A 13274-nucleotide genomic window follows, 5' to 3' on the forward strand; every position below is an offset into this window, starting at 1 on the left:
TAGATTTGTCTTAACGCATGGTGGATTAGCAGTGAAAAAAGTTTTCCGAAAAGGGTTGGGCTTTCTATACTGTCTATGCTGAAATTTTTGGAGAAGGCGCCGTTGAACTGCACAGTACCCATCATATTTTGGAGAAAAGGGACAATTACATTTAGCGGCTTGGGTGGACAGCCTTTTATCAATAAAATTTTTATATTTAGACACCTACTAAATTTACCAAATGGGGATCTAATATAATTAGTCAGCATTTCCTAAACTGTGCAACGACTCACGAGCGCTCTTTATGAGTGCTCGACGTCTTGACAAAAGGGGACGGGGTGGGGGGGGGGGAGGAAAAAAAGTATATCGTCATTGTAGTTATCAATCCAGGTATGAATGTTTGTAAAATGATATTATAAAAAGAGATTATATGAATTAACATATTTTAAGCAATCGATGTTTCAACTTCTTATTTTGGCCTTGTAAAAGTGTATGGGATTTTCAGGATAAAAAAAAGAGAAGATATAACAATATGTCTCCGTTAATGTAATTCTTCTCCGCTTTTTTTTTTGGTGAAGAGTTGTGTACAACAATGTTCCGTCTGTTGTTTTGAGTGACTAACCTTTTACTTAATATGAAGATATCTTAAGGCGAACACGAAAACTACAGACGTTAGAATGCTCGTAATATTATTCTCCCAAAGCTTTTAATTTTTTTTGCTTTTTTGACCCACGACTTTTTTGTTAACTAGGACGAATACTGCGCCCTGATTGCAAAAAAAAACACATCAAAATTAGCCTATTTGACTTTCTTTCCTTTTTAGTTAAAAAGTGACATTTTAGATAAAGAATTTTAAAGCACAATACGCCGAAATACAATTGTCTATTCCTCCAGACCAAATTAAATTTTAGAAAATTTTATTTTAAAATATCTATTACGGTCAAACCAAAGTTTTCATTGTGTGGCCAATTGACTATTAATTCTTTTCCAAACTATAAATATATCTAGAGCCATTTTTGAGAACCGTGTCCATGTGGGTTCCTGTTTTTTTTTGTTCCGATGAAGATTAGCAGCTGATAAGAAGAATGGTAAAATAACGTATTACTTAATGTCTAAAATGTTAGAAAAAATCTTACTGCAAATCGTTTAGCATTCTCGTATTGATCCGAGTCCATCTGAAGATTATTAGAGAAAGCGATAGATTAATGATACGAAAATTTTTAAGTAATATGGAGGTAATCAAGTAAGATAAAAAAACAACAACTTGCAAATTCATGGGAAATGAGTGAAAAAACCTGGACACCAATCTCGATAACGGCTGTACATGTTTTTTAGAAATTTGACATTTGATGTATAAACGTTAGGAAAGGAATTATTAGCGTATTTGAAAACTACAATGTGACCGTTATGATTAGAAGTATACTGTAAACATTTCTAGGAAAATTGTTATAGTATAGCCGTATTTTGAGAACATTGTCCACTCGTTTTTGTTGTTTTTTTAATTTTTTTTTTTACTAATGAAGAGTTTGCAATCTGAATAGAAGAATTGAATTGCTGAGGTAATATAAACATCATATTGCTACACATTCATGAACTCACCGCTGATGGATGAAAATGAGGTATTTATCTTTACACATATTTATCTCTACATTAAACTCTTTGACCATAGACAAGTTATTTATACCTATTTGAATAAACCTTTTTCAGGAACATGACACTACCTTTCTATTTACAATTATAATATTTCACCGTCAACTATCCCTTAGTCTGTTGAATCGTTAGGGCACCACACGTGATCTGTTGACCGTCTTCTCCATTTCTCTCTATCTTTTGCCTTGATTATAATCGCCATCGCTATGCCTTTTCTTCTTTTTCCTGGTACTGTCCACTGAAGGAAGGTCTTTGTGAGCCCTGATGACCCTGTGATATATTGATAACGTTTTAGTTTGCTTTTTTTTTGACAGCGGTAGGTGATCGGGTGGCATGAATGCCTGTAGATTATGTCTAGTATTTTTCAACAGCATCTCAGTTCCAATGCTAGGGTTCTCCTCTCTAAGCATGTGGTTATAACGTGATTGCATTTAAATATACTTTATTTTCTCCAATTTAGTATACAATTATCGCGCTTGGGTTTAGAATACAATCTGTGGCAAGGTGTTAGGCATGATGAAGCGTAAAGCTAACATATAAAGTTAATTGTACCTGGTAAACCCATCTTTTCAGCTGCTTCTATTTCGCCACGTATCTTGATTTATCTTCTAAATGTAAGCTTTTATGACGATTCAAAGGCTGTCTGGTTCATTACAAATGATATTATTAATAAGGGATTTCCAAGTTGTTCATCGGCTGACTAAAACATTGACATGAAACTTTTTCTTCTATACAGAGTTAATGCCATTCAATTTTAGTCCTCTTTTCAGGTCTTGCCATCTATAGGGCAGATGATGTAAAGGTCATCTTTTTCTGTAACCCATGTTCAAAGAGGGTGTCATATGGCCAGCATAATGACCAAACGATTTTACTTTACTACGACTATTTTCAGGAGCCCATAAAAGTCAGGGGACTCAGGGGACTCAGGGGACTCAGGGGACTCAGGGGCACCTTAAGAAAAAAACAACACGAAAATAAAAATAGCCTAGTCATTTCTGGGATTCGATCTGGAGACTTTTGATTCGAAAGCCAAACGCTTTGCCACTTGACCACCGTTTACATAATACTTACGCTTAAACACCGGCCGCCCAAAAGATGTCCAGATACCACAATAGCTGTCACAAATACAGTCAGCGACATCTTTCTTTCACAACAAGAGAGATATCTTTGTTATGTAACTTCACGTTATAGTATTACTCTACGAGGGGTATCTAATAGATATATATTTATCTACTCATGGGAGCCCACACTTTGCTTTCACGCCAGCATCAGCACGGAATTAATGAGGTTCTCACCTGTACAGGTGTTGGGTCTTACAGGCGTGATGCAAGAGTAAACCAACAAAGAGCATTGAAGGTTCAAATCTTTAACATTCCGGTACCCTCGAAATGAGGACATAGCAATCCGAATTTATGTCATTTAAATTTCAGGACGGGTGTCGATTAATAGTAGTCGAATCTCGTAGTAAAGTAGACTAATACAGACAAATGCATACTCAATAATTCAGGAAAGTAGAAACTGAAATTTTTATCGAGAGTTCTGGGTGCCAAAATTGTCTAGGAATATTAATATTTTAAAAATCAAAAATGCAAATTTAGAGCAGTGACGAGGCTTCAACAAGTTTTAACGAGTTCAAATTTATCTTTAAGAGATATTTAGTTTACAGCTAAACCCATACGCAACATAATCTAATAGAGAAATCAAAAGAAAAGAGTATCACAAAAACAATAATTAAAATGTTTTAGTTTGAAAATTGTATTGGAGATTCTTACTAAAACCTAAACAATGTCAAGGAGGCTCAATCGAACCATATAGTTGCCAACCAAATAAACAAAAATGAGCTCTAATGCATGGGCAGGCAATCCTCGTATTAATTCCATTTTATTAGTACCACTAGTGAGTTGCCCATTTGTTGTAAAAATACAGTTTGAATTCAGATTGGAAGTGTAAGGCTTCCTTCATAATGAGATGATTTTCTGCTACGGGCTCTGAAAATTTGATTCCTCGGTGTGAATGTATATTTTTGTTTTCTATAGTTATCAGAATTTTGTGTGTGTGTGTAATGAACAAATTATAAGACAAATTTCCATATGAGTAATAAAGATTATTATTATTATTAAAAAATGCACAAAAAGTACCATGTACCTTCTAAAAAGTATCATGTACTATCTAAAAAGTACAATGTACTATCTAAAAAGTACCATGTACTATCTAAAAAGTACCATGTCTAAAAAGTATCACGTACCTTCTAAAAAGTACCACGTACCTTCTAAAAAGTACCATGTACCTTCTAAAAAGTACCACGTACCTTCTAAAAAGTACCATGTACCTTCTAAAAAGTACCATGTACCTTCTAAAAAGTACCACGTACCTTCTAAAAAGTACCATGTAGCTTCTAAAAAGTACCATGTACCTTCTAAAAAGTACCACGTACCTTCTAAAAAGTACCATGTATCTTCTAAAAAGTACCACGTACCTTCTAAAAAGTACCATGTACCTTCTAAAAAGTACCATGTACCTTCTAAAAAGTACCATGTATCTTCTAAAAAGTACATCTCATCAACACGTCCGTTAGTTTGCACACCGGTTACACCAAAAAGCTGGCTATTTATAATTTTTTTGCCCATATATAAAAATGTCCCAACAGAGTAGAAACAAAATTGAATTGACTGACTCACATTAATCCCTCGGTCTCTCTCTTTACTACATAAGTAACTTTCTAAATCTCCTAAAGTTTCTGCAATATTTGTGTGTTTTTTTAAATTGATTTTTGATTTAGCCTCCTTTTGACGTAATTATAATTAACCCTTTAGCTTTTGGTAGTGTTACCTTGAACTTGACCTTTATACTGTTGTTATTTAAATTGGTCTCTTGTTTAGAATTGCATTCAGCTGCAATCACGTTGAGGTCACACATGGGAGTCTCAGTTACCAGATGTAACAGTATGATAATCAATGCTTTTATTGCATAAAATGATCAGCCTGTTATTTTTAACATTACCATCGTCACAGCTATCCTTACTCAATTTTTGTTTTAATCACTGACCATCCGTTACCTACGACTTGAAAACAGGAAACGCTGACATCAAGCGCTTTTACAAAAACATACCAGACCCGAATTTGTGTGTGAGTTTGTGGTTTTAGTAATAATGAAATAATACACAAGTATTCTCAAAATATACTACTGATAATTAAATTTCTAGCCTTTTTTTTGTTTGTTTAATAAATGTCTTCAGTAGAATTTCAATGGCTGTGTTAAATCTATTTATAGAGAATATATATCACGTGACTGTTATTTGACGAGTCCCACCATTTGTTAGTCAAATGAGCGTGCCTAGACACGTGACGTCGTAACTACCAATGGATCTGATAATGTTCCGAAATTAGAATGTAAATATCCACTGCTTCCACGTCACGAATGGAATTGACGTAATACGAAGATGTCTCAGAATCAAGCGTGGCCTTGGCCTAATTGTATAGAGCATCTTTGTATGTGATAGAACTTTTCAGTGTTTTACAGAAGGTAGAGGTATTTAATCATACTTGTAGGTATTTTATAGAACTTCTTCACCGTGATTCGAACCAAGGCGCTTCACCACTGTAATGACTCAATAGTAAGACGCGTAGAAGTTGAGACTAATCGGGGATTTCCTTAGCGACAAAACGGTACATTAAAAACTTAGAACGGAAATAGCTTGGAGACAGAGTAAAGGACCAAACGATCCGCATCAGTAGTGCAGTAGGACTGGACGTGTTCTTTTCTAGATCTGACCACATGGACAGTGTCTTTCTTGTTTTAATAAATTGTTATGTTATTTAAAAAAAAAAATAAACAAGGTTACAAAGACAGTTTGTGTGGAAACACAGACCGAATATCGGCCCCCGAAGTGGTCCGCCCAGGCAGGTAAAAAGGTAGGTTTCAATATTATCAGAATGAAATTCTATCAAAGACAAATGACAGAAAAAAGGTTAACAGATCTTGTGTGGTGTCCCAGCGGTTCAGCAGACCAAAGGATAGGTGAAAAAAAATGTATAGTTAGATGTCAACCTGACATAACTGATGTCTTTAATGAATATCTAATTGATCTAATTGTTTTGTAAAAGGCCAATCTCTTATTCCTCAAGAATAAAACATTTCCGTAAAAAAAATTTTTTTTTCTTTGGTTAGTTGCCTTATATGTTGTGGGTCGCATGCAGGTCACGCAATAATATGAAAAACTACTTATTAATTGTTGTTATAAATTATATCTGATTTATATGTATTGTTACGAATCTCACTATCCAGGCTCTCTGCAAACTGCACCATACACCACCAACTTAAACAACTTGACAAGTCAGGGCTCCAAAATAACGTAAAGGTTTAATGTCCATAAATAACAGCCAATACTATACAATTGGCAGCACGTAGAACAGTACAAATAGCTCTGCGATAACAAATATCTCTCCGATAACACTGTACCGCCGTATCAACTCTTGCACTGGCCTCTCCGTCTCGTTCCGGGCTTGCACTGGGTTCAACAGTTCGGGACTGACTTCACACACTTGGGCTCGTTGTGTCGGACTCGATCACAGACCAAGATCAAGACGCCGTTCGTCTCAACTGTACTTGACAGTACTCCGCACTGAACCGTCGTAATGCTCCGTACAGAACCACACCGTTGAACTGTGCTGTAGTCGACCGTGTTCTGAGCCCCTGTCGTGAACCCGCTTTCTGAACCGTCTTGACTGCGACACCTCCGCTCTTTATATAGGGTCCCTACTGGCCTTCTAGAACCGGACAGAACGCCGCTCGACGTTTCTAGGTGGTCAGATGACTACAATTCTCGGGACGCTAATGAGCTCTGTTCACGACGGCGATTCTTCCCGAACCCTCTTGTTGACACTCGTCTCGGCCGATCGTCGTAACTCGTCACGGTTGACCGCTCGTCTAGCGCTGGCCTGGGGCGATTTGCGTCGACTGACTACACTCACACCACTACCCCCATCTGTGCCACCACCAGGTTTATAACAGTATATTAAATAGATTTTTTCTCTTTAAAAAAATAGTTCACATTTCTTTTTGTGTAAATATAGTACTTAGTATAACAGAACTAGCATAATTTAACAATAGGCCTACAAATAAAAAAAAAATAATTTTTTGACTCAAAAAATCTACAACAATTTGCTTAAATGTGTTTAAAATGTGCTAAATAGTCATCTCCCCTAAAAAAAGAGCATGAAGTCATTGTTACTATTAATAGTGAATAGTTGTAAAAGGGGTGTATTTTTAAGAAAAAACTGCTTGCATACGTGATTTAAAAATTAGATTTTTCGCTTTCAGAAAAGAAAAAAGTAGCCGTTGTATCAGAACTTTGAATGGTCTAAAATCTTTCGATGTCGGATTTTCACTATCTTTTCTAGTTTACAAGATCTAAACGGGATGGACAGACAGACAGGCCACACAAAACTAATAGCGTCTTTTACCCGTTCGGGGGCCGCTAACAATGGATTTATTTATTCTCTTCATTCTGTTGTGAGTGTTGTTTAATAATATTGTAACGTTTCTCACTATCCAGGCTCTCTGCAAACTGCTCCACACAGCACCACCAACTTAAAGAACAACTCAGGGCTCCAAAATAACGTAACACTTTAATGTGCAATAAATCACAGTACAATTGGCAACAACGTAACACCAACTGTATAAAAGCTTCACACTCCGACGTATCAACTCTGTAACGCTGTATCAACTCTGTAACGCTGTATCAACTCTGTAACGCTGTATCAACTCTGTAACGCTGTATCAACTCTGTAACGCTGTATCAACTCTGTAACGCTGTATCAACTCTGTAACGCTGTATCAACTCTGTAACGCTGTATCAACTCTGTAACGCTGTATCAGCTCTACGCCTTTTCCTAGACTTGCTCTCGATTCTCTGTTCCGGACCGACATCACCTGTTCTTGACTCCGACTTCGACTAGTACTTGTGAAGTTGCGTGGGGCGGTTTGGGTCGGCTGTCTACATACACCACTACCCCCCATCTGTGCCACCACCAGTTTATTACAATATCATAAGTAATAAGAAAATTTCAAGTCACAAAGAAGAGAAATTCTAATACACTACAGACGTAACAATATTTCAAGTCACAGAGAAGACAAACAACCTTTCTCTACAGAAGTAACAACATCACAATTGACAAAAAAAAGACATAACCTTTCTCTACAGAAGTAACAACATCACAATTCACAAAAAAAGAAATAACCTTTCTCTACAGAAGTAACAACATCACAATTCACAAAAAAAGACATAACCTTTCTCTACAGAAGTAACAACATCACAATTCACAAAAAAAGACATAACCTTTCTTTACAGAAGTAACAACATCACAATTCACAAAAAAAGACATAACCTTTCTCTACAGAAGTAACAACATCACAATTCACAAAAAAAGACATAACCTTTCTCTACAGAAGTAACAACATCACAATTCACAAAAAAAAGACATAACCTTTCTCTACAGAAGTAACAACATCACAATTCACAAAAAAAGACATAACCTTTCTCTACAGAAGTAACAACATCACAATTCACAAAAAAAAGACATAACCTTTCTCTACAGAAGTAACAACATCACAATTCACAAAAAAAAGACATAACCTTTCTCTACAGAAGTAACATTTCAAGTCACAGAGAAGACAAACAACCTTTCTCTACAGAATTAACATCTCAAGTACAATAGAAGACAGACAACCTTTCTCTACAGAATTAACATCTCAAGTACAATAGAAGACAGACAACCTTTCTCTACAGAATTAACATCTCAAGTACAATAGAAGACAGACAACCTTTCTCTACAGAATTAACATCTCAAGTACAATAGAAGACAGACAACCTTTCTCTACAGAATTAACATCTCAAGTACAATAGAAGACAGACAACCTTTCTCTACAGAAGTAACAACATCTCAAATCACAGAGAAGACACAACCTTTCTCTACAAAAGTAACAACATCTCAAATCACAGTGAAGACACAACCTTTCTCTACAGAAGTAACAACATTTCAAATCACAGAGAAGACACAACCTTTCTCTACAGAAGTAACAACATCTCAAATCACAGAGAAGACAGACAACCTTTCTCTACAGAAGTAACAACATCTCAAATCACAGAGAAGACAAACAACCTTTCTCTACAGAAGTAACAGTATCTCAAATCACAGAGAAGACACAACCTTTCTCTACAGAAGTAACATCTCAAGTCACAGAGAAGACACAACCTTTCTCTACAGAAGTAACATCTCAAGTCACAGAGAAGACACAACCTTTCTATACAGAAGTAACATCTCAAGTCACAGAGAAGACACAACCTTTCTCTACAGAAGTAACAACATCTCAGGTCACAGAGACGACAAACAACCTTTCTCTATAAATTTCATTAGTTCAGGAACAAAAGTCAAATTATTCGCAGACGATTGCATAATATATAGAACAATAAAAACAACGCAAGACACAGATATTTTACAAAGAGAATTAGATGAATTACAGAAATGGGAATTAAATTGGAGCATGTCTTTCAACCCAGAAAAATGTCAGCTATAAAGAGTAATAAAAAAACTAAAACAAATTAATTCCACTTACTTTATTCATGGTAAACCAATAACACAGACTTAAAACGCAAAATACCTAGGTGTTATAATAAATGAAAAACTGTCATGGATTCCATATATTGATGAAACTATAAAAAAAATCAAACAAAGCATTAGGATTTATTAAAAGAAATTTCTATAAATAAAAAAAGAACATAAAACTAAAATGTTATTTAACCTTGGTTAGGCCAATCATAGAATATGCATCCTCCGTTTGGGACCCCTCAACTCAAGAAAACATTAAGAAACTGGAACAGACACAAAATAGAGCAGTGAGATCCATAAGAAACGAATATTCACACTTAACCAGAGTAACACATTTAGTAAAATCACTAAATTTAGAAAGCCTTCAGGATAGAACACTTATAAGTAAAGTAGCAATTATACATAAAACACTGAACCATAATCTTCAAATACAAAAACAAAATTTAATAAAATACTCTGAAAGACACAAAGATAAAGGCACATTCCTCGTTCCATACGCTAGGACAAATTTGTACAAATACTCCTTCATCCCTAGTGCTATTAGAGCATGAAATGGGTTGCCTGAGCTAGTCAGGAAAACCAGTGACTTGGCAGAGTTTAAGTCATGGGTTAATATGCATGACTAAATGCATGACGCGTAGGACGTAATAATCTTTTTTGAAGTAACCTCTGTATTATATAAGATAAGATAAGATAAAATTGGCCGGGTATTTCTATACTTGTATATTATATAATGGTCATCAAAATTCATTATGTTAAGTTTGATAATTTATGGATAGCTGCACACAGTGATTTTTTGTAAAAGAATAGGTGCCGGTACTCTGTGTTGGATTGCCTAACTTTTAATTACTATTAGATTAATAATAAACGTTAAAATACAAGAAAAGTAATAATTTTTTTTTCTACATTTAAAAAGGTGCCGGTACGACGTACTGGTGCGTACCGTCACAAAAAAAAAAAAAAAAAAACAACACTGGCTGTACACATGCATACAGTTAACACTATGTCCTTATAAGGAATACCTTAAGTTGCTTTTTAATCGCTAAGTGTGTAGGCCCTAAAAATGAAGCTTACTAAATCTAGTCTGCGTATGAAGGCTATCACATTATTTCAGAAAATCCAACCAAGGGGTCTCTTTTATAAGAGAGTACTATAAAACTTTTAGAAATTTAATACGTATCGCCATTTTCTTATAACATATAGACGTGATGATTACTGTGGTCCTACTGGACCAGTACCGGCCCATCAGGGTACTGGCCCACTGGGAATAAGCCCGAAGGCCCTTTTTAGCCAGTCTCCCCCCAGCTTGCATCACAATTTTCTTAATTTTTGTTGAGTTAACAGGCTACTATAGCTATTATTATTATTATTATTATTATTATTATAAAAGAGCGAGTATTCATTCTCTGACGAAGCCAGGGTCGAGTTTCGTTAAAGGGAAACAAAATTCATCGTAGTCCCTTTAACAGTTTCCACCGAGGAATTTTCTGGTGATGTGGCAGGTCTGCAAAAGTATCGCCCTCTAACAGGCAACGAGAATGCTCCTAGGAATGCCAAGGGCCTTGAAGGTATCTGTGAGGTCAGTTGTTATTATCCCCTCTGTTGATATGACAATGGGGTATATTGTTGTTTTAGATAATTTCTATAAACGCTTAATCTCCAAGCCAAGGTTCCCATATTTTCGTTGTTTTTCCAGCTCAGTTTTGATTTAAATTATGATATAGTGGTACGGCGATGTCAATAATAATAACCTGGTATTTATTATAGTATCATCGTCAGTGTCACTATAATTATCATCATAATTAACAGTAATTCCATTATCATCGTTATTGATAACGTCTTTGTTTCAACATAATCATCTTCATAATTACCATTATCATCGCCAATATTTTAATGACATTCTTATCATTTTTCATAGTTATCGATATGATCCTCATTACTCCAGCCAGACCTTCAGGCTCCACTCTTCGCAATAGCGAATCGAGAGTCAGATATGTCTTTGACACGTAAAGGCAACTTTTTTTGGGGCTGTGGCATTTGGGGCGACGACGCTTTCGAAGGGGCCCGGCTATTCAACCGTGGGGTGTCCTTATGGATGTTTTAACTCATATATTGTGAGTCACACGCAAGTATGTTAATAGACGTTCTCTTTTAAATCCCTCTTCACGTGAAACTTGTGGAACTGAGAAAGTTAGGGTGAGAACACATGTAAAGATTAACCCCCCTCCCCTTCCTTCCCTTCCCCCCCCCCCTCCCGCTATCTCATCCGCCAGCTTTTCTTCTTTGGAGCTATTCTCCTTCTACGGTACTTTGAGGCAGGACCGATTTAAGTATGTGCAGGCTCCGGGGAAAGAGTTTTATGTGGAGGTCCCTACACTCTTTCGAAAGCTTGAATAAAGATCCACTTATGACTAAAAATACTTATATATAAAAACATCCTATGTATTATATGAAAGAATTAGTATATCTTATAGTTTAATCTCATTTTCCTTTTTTTTTAAATATTTGATATGCATATTTTAGTTTTAAGAAATATGCATATGTTTGAGTTTGTGGGGAATAATGCTTTTGGTAGACGCACTGTCGTAAATCTGGAGCTGTATTTACTTATTCAGAGCATGCTACAAGCGTACACTTCTAAATAACGACATTGTTGCCACCCGACGTAAGATTGAAAGAGTTAGCGTCAAAAAAAAATGAGAAATAAAAATACTTTAAAATTTTCTGACCTGTCGAAATTCGGATATATGTTAATCTCTTTTGTGGAGACCCGTTTGTTGTGGAGACCCCGGGCCTGTAGCCCCACTTGCCGTCCCTTAAAACTGACTGCTTTGAAATGTGTACTAATGCCTTACAACATGCATTGCTTTCGCTGTGATTATTAAATGAAAGGCAAGCTTATAGATTTAGAATAGGTGTTAAAGGTTCGTTAAAAGGTGGGCTCATAACATCATAGTAACTACTAAAGCTTGTCTGGTTTTTTTTTTAGGCAAGGGGAAGCAACCATATATATATTAATTTCTTGTTGGTTAGCATTAGTGATGTATCATGACACAATTAAGTCGCAGATGGATGGATACCAACACGGCCTACGCTACCCTGCCTCATGGTGGAGCCAGGGTGGAAACGGTTGTAAGAGGAAGCGGTTACGCCAAAAGGGTATGAAAAACAAAACTCCCACAGGAGTGCCAAAGAGATCTGAGAGCACTCTAATTGCACAGGTCGGGGTTGCAAAGAGAGCTCTTAAAACCATGTCAACAATCCACTCGCCGTTCCTCAAGGGATCGTTTCAAAAAATGTCCAGATCTCCATGGTTAGAGTGGTAAAGAGAAGGAAGATGACCGGGTCACCGGCGTACTCGGCCTTCGGCCAAGTCTCTAGCCTGTTCTTCCGGAGCTTGCGAATCCCTGGAATTAGTGATATGATACAAACCTTAGAGCTCTTCCATTCAGAACAACCTGTTCAGTCAGACTAGTTAAAGGAAGCTTTTTTCTTTTTTTTTTAGGGGGGGGGGGGCTGGCCTTGAGTTTAATGAGACTTAGGCTCATCTCTTTCATTTTCAAATGATAGATACGAAAACATATGTACAAATACCACCTTCAAGGACCTGTGTGACTGGTTTATATGAGAAAATCACAACAAATTTCCATAAGGATCTAAAAAGCAGTATTAGTCTTAGTCTTAGTGTTAGTCTTAGTCTTAGTGTTAGTGTTGGTCTTAGTCTTAGTCTTAGTCTTAGTCTTAACTTGTTTTGTCTCTTGTAACTTCATTGCAATAACATATAAATAATATTCTAAAACTAACAAAACAATTACAGAAGATCCATGAAAAACAACAACAACACTAGACATGGATTTTATGTTTCAAGATCAATATTTAATTACGTGCCCAATCCGCCAAAGCATCTTTTAAATTCTGACTTTGGGCTGTGAAATTGAATAAGAAAATAGAGCATCAAATAAAACGCGTAAATGTTCAATGTACGTAAGCAGTAAAATATATTTATATCTTCCAATTTTACTTTAGAAGGTTGATTAA

General features: G+C 36.0%; 1 protein-coding gene across 10 annotated transcripts in view; it reads right to left on the bottom strand.

Moving 5' to 3' along the window:
- Window positions 1-13274, bottom strand: part of LOC106076356 (uncharacterized) — a 49217-nt gene that overhangs the window by 16358 nt on the left and 19585 nt on the right. Inside the window, exon 10 of one of the 10 annotated variants that reach the window (XM_056042514.1) lies at window positions 13089-13162. The exons of the other annotated variants lie outside the window; for them this stretch is intronic. The gene's annotated coding sequence lies outside the window, so the exon portion shown is untranslated. Of the gene's footprint in view, window positions 1-13088; window positions 13163-13274 lie in introns of those variants that run through there. 10 annotated transcript variants of the gene reach the window in all.

This window comes from Biomphalaria glabrata, chromosome 9 (assembly GCF_947242115.1).
Source record: "Biomphalaria glabrata chromosome 9, xgBioGlab47.1, whole genome shotgun sequence".
Taxonomy (NCBI): Eukaryota; Metazoa; Mollusca; class Gastropoda; family Planorbidae; genus Biomphalaria; species Biomphalaria glabrata.